Source organism: Marmota marmota, unplaced genomic scaffold, assembly GCF_001458135.2.
Source record: "Marmota marmota marmota unplaced genomic scaffold, marMar, whole genome shotgun sequence".
In the NCBI taxonomy this organism is placed as follows: domain Eukaryota; kingdom Metazoa; phylum Chordata; class Mammalia; order Rodentia; family Sciuridae; genus Marmota; species Marmota marmota.
In genome coordinates, this window is record NW_025999842.1 from 64,612,593 (window position 1) to 64,617,260 (window position 4,668).

The 4,668-nt window shown below is 35.8% G+C and overlaps 1 long non-coding RNA gene across 1 annotated transcript; it reads left to right on the top strand.

Annotated features, from left to right (window-relative positions):
- Positions 1-2,761: 2,761 nt before the first annotated feature.
- Positions 2,762-4,033, top strand: LOC107156168. Its single transcript, XR_007346223.1, has 2 exons — positions 2,762-2,849; positions 3,236-4,033. It is a non-coding gene; the product is annotated as an uncharacterized LOC107156168 (long non-coding RNA).
- The last annotated feature ends 635 nt before the right edge of the window (positions 4,034-4,668 follow it).

The following is a 4,668-nucleotide window of genomic DNA, read 5'->3' on the forward strand; positions in this document are numbered from 1 at the left end:
GCTTCTGCATAAGAGTTCAGCTGTTGAACATCTTGATTTTGACCTTTTGAAATCCAAAGTGGAGACATCAGTTGAGCCAACTCAGATTTCTGATCTAATGAATTGTAAGATAATAAATGTGTTGATTTAAGCAGCTAGGTTTGGGGTAATTTGTCATGACTGCGATGGAAAATGAATACCAACCCCTTCCCATTTAAATGAAAATTTGCATGGATATAAAATTCTTTTCTTCAAAGGTTTAGAAATAACATTCCTTTGTCCTCATGTCATCAGGGTGGCTATCCAGGAGTCTGTTGCTGTGCTTGCTGCTTACTTGTTTCTCAAGGCCATCTGAGAAGGGAGCCAGAAGGCTGTGCTGGTTTGTCACCTCTGCTGAGTTTTATAGTCTACTTGGCTGCCAGTCATGGTCTCTTGGAGGTGGGGAGGTTTAATTTTTTTCCCTTCTTTATCATAGGTGCAGTCATAGATACGACAAATTCATTGTTTTTTTTTTTTTTTTTTTCCCTGAGAGAGAACATTTTATTGGCAGGGAAGAAAAATCTATAAAATCTTAAAACCACCATTTAAACAATCTCTGAGTTAAAGCTTCCATTTTGTACAGTGAATATAAGTTACAAAAATATACACAGTGAAGACACGAATTGGGTGTCAACATACTTTATATACAAACAGAGATATGAAAAATTGTGGTATATATGTGTAATAAGAATTGTAATGCATTCTGCTGTCATATATTTTAAAAAATAAAATCAATTAATTAAAAAATATATACACAGTGTATCTGCAAAGTAATTTTTGGTTGTGTTTGGAGCTTATTTTATTTTATTTTTATTAGTTGCTCATGACAACACAATGATCTTGACATATCATACATTTGAATCACATGGGGTAAAATTTCTCATTTTTCCAAGTGCACAGGTTGCAGAATCACATTGGTTATACAGCCACGTACATACACACAGCAATACTAGTGTCTATTTTATTCTACAAATTTATTGTTTTTGTTTTATTCAACTGCTACTAGTCTCATCTTTCCTTTCTTTTTATAAAAATCAAATTCATTGAGATACTTAAGACAACACTCCTTTTTGAATTTAAAGTGACTTATCTTTCCTTCCCTTTTATAAAAATCAAATTCATGTATGGACCAGAGAGAGGCCTCTTAAAGTTAAGACAACACTCCTTTTTGAATTTAAAATTCCTTTTCTTTGGGAGTATGTTAGAGATATGTAGACATTTTTTCAATTTATGAGGCATATTCCCAGGCTACAGATATAGATGAATGATATGACTTCTGCCATGAGTCACCTTACCAACCTGTAAATTCTGAAAATCATATTTCCATGTGGCACTATCTTCAGGTTTGCATAGGGGAAAAATCTATTTTTTTTCAGTAAAAACACTTTAGCTTTAGACAAAATGAATGCTGGAACTACAGTTCACTTTCACTTCCAGGATTTTCTAGATTTTATAAAACTAGTCCATGTTATCCTAGATGTATTATAATTATGATAAGTATTTTAATAAAACATACAGTTTCTTTCAGGCATTGGAAGCACACATTAACCATAGGCTCTAACACAGGTATTATGAGATTTTATGACTAAGAAGTTTAATGAATAAATTTTAAATAGATGTAAATATTTCTAAAGATCAGACTTAGACTGTGTGAAGTATAGTAACATTTTGTCTTTGAAAAAAAATCATAAAATTTGGATTTTACATATAGAATGACACCAGGAAAACATAAAAAGTCAGGAGAATTGAACCTTTAAGGGTACAAAAGAGCAAGGAAATACTTATTACTGGAGCCACCTCCCAGGATGCCTTGATGTTTACTGCCATGTGAGTGTTTCTCTGCCTAGAAACGGCATAAAGTCACTGTTCAGCTCTGGCTGGAGAATATTTCATGACCTATCAACAGTGGACAGGAAATGTTCCCACTAGAAACAAACTTAAAATCTTCTTCTTATTTATTTATATTACTTCATTTGTTCTTTTTAGTTATGCATGACAATAGAGTGTGGTTTGGCATATTTATACAAACATGGAGTACATCTTACTCTAATTAGGATCCCAGTCTTGTGGTTGCACAGATTCACTGTGGTGTATTTCAGATCTCCTTTTGCAAAGCGTTTGTCTAAGGTCCATCCTCCCCAACAAACTAACAAACAAGCAACACCAGTAACAATGATTAACAGCATTGAAGCCTCTGACTCAGCACTACTGAATGAGAATTAAAAATAGAGTGAATTAATATTTATTTATCTAAAAAAGTGTTTGAACATAAAATGAGAAGCCAACAACATGCATTTCTCATGAGAGTATTTTGCTTTGTAAGACATGTGCCAAATATTGAATTTCACCTTGAAAAAAAACTGATAGTAACTTTTATTTTCCTTGTTTTCTGATTTTTTCATCCATAAGACATTTTCTTTTTTTTCTCCCACATTATTAAAAAATTGCTCCTTTCAAAGGATGCTATCCATTTTTGTTACAGTCATAATATTTCATATCTCTTTATATCTGTAATCCTTATCTCAAAGGAATATGCTTGCCTTTTGTGATTTTAGCTTATAGAACGTTCTTACCAAGGACTATTTGAACTCTACCTTTTCCCTTATTTTTTTCTTATTCTTTATTACCATTGTTTTGGTCTCTAAAAGATGCATCTTCCTGGTTATAACATGTAGTGTCCCTGTCATTAGTGTTCCATGGCTGAATCCAAGTGCACTATAAGCAATGCCTATTTTTTTCACAAATGCTTGATTCATCATTTGTTGGCAGCCCTTGGTGGGAGGAGGATGGCTTGGGCTGTGAGAGGCAAAGAAGTGGAGATGTGGCCTGTGGTGAGTATGTGTTGAAATCATCAGGATTAAGTAAAAATATCAATTGAAATACATTGAGTTAAAGGAAAACATTTAAAAATTATTTTTACCTTTTTAATGTTGTTACTGAAAAGTTTTAAATTAAAATTGTGACACGCACTAGACTTCTATTAAAATTCTGATCTATAACTTTGGATTATTTTCTGTTTCTATTGTAGGTTCTGCTGTTTCCCATTCTCTTTGTCATATCTGCCTGATTATCATAGTCAACATGTGGGATATGCTGTTTTAAAAGTTGCCATTCAAAACATTTGAAATTTATGGTATTTCCTTCCTCCAGAATCACTCCAATTTGCTTGTATCACACTTGGAAGCGACAAGTCCCGAATTGCTTATTTCCATTTCAGGAGTTAAGATATTTTGGGCCATGCAGAAGCCTTGAGGCTGGACTGCAGTGGGTCTGAAGACTGGTTTTCCTCCAGGTCACCCTTCCTCTGAGGGTCCAGTCCTTCAGGATCACTCCCCAAAGGGCAGGGAATTTATCACGGTCCCTGCTTTTGGTAGGGCCTGGACTTCAATATCTTCTTGCTTTGCCCCAGGAAACTATCCAAACCTGCATGAGTCACTAGGGGAGGTGCCATATCACTCTATCACAACTAGCCCATCAAGTTAGGCTAGGAAACCACCATAGTCCTTAAATTACTACAATAGCCACAGTGACATTGCTGGCTGTGGAAACGCACTGTGCTTATAAAAGTCTGTACTCTAAGAATGGATGCCATAGGCCCTGCCCTCAGCCCTTCCGGTGACCACAGCCCAGGACCTCTGTTAATGGTACATCAAGGAAACCACATGTCTTCACAACCAGTGTGGCAGCAAAAGCAACAGATGCCTGGTCTCTGCTCCAGTTCTGCCTCATTTCACTGACAAAATCTAAAGCACCTCCAGGAGTTAGGTTGCAAAGGAGTCTGGGAAATGTAGCATTTAGCTTTTGTGATTTCTGTGGTATAGAAGGTAAGAAGAAAGAAGAAACAATGGGTGTCCTGCTCCTGTTCCCCCTGTCCACTGTGCAGTTGAAATGCAATTTAGTTACAGTTTGAAAACCTGTAAAAATAATGTTATATCTTGCATATTGATTTTTGATATATACCTAGGTACAGTATATCCATACAGCTTTACCTGTATATCTCCATACTCCGTTACCATCAAGGCAGCAAGATCAGTAATGATTTGAAGCATGGGTTCCAGATTCAGCCTTGTGTCCAAATCTGTGTTTGTGTGTGACATGGGTACCTATGTTTCCTCAACCTCTCTCCCAGATATTTTATTTCCCTATCTCTAAAGTAGGTGGAAGGACAGTCTACCTTGAAATAGTGTTGTGAGGCTCAATTAAAATAATACATGCAGTCGTCTAAGTGTAGTGCCTAGCTCATGATTCCATGAAGTAAACTGCAGTTCTTTTTGTTATGAGTAGCAGAAGATCAAGGTGGTAAAATGAACTGATATCATCTTGACAAGTCACTTAATTTCTTCAGATCATGATGTCTTGGTCTTTCAGATAAGAAAATGTCCTCAACTGGAAGAAGTTACTTATTCAGCATTGTATGGTCAGCAGGAGGAGTGCCTGAGCACTGATCTGATGCCACAAATGGAGAATTCCACACCTGGCCTCCAGTGATGGGTTTCACCACTATAAAATTAAAAATATTTAATAAAATTATCCTTAGGCCATGCATATAAGTGTATATGAAACAAACATACATGAAATTTTGGTTTAGATTTGGGTACCAGCCCCAAGATTTCATTTTGTATAAGAAATTGAAACAAACCTCAAATCTGA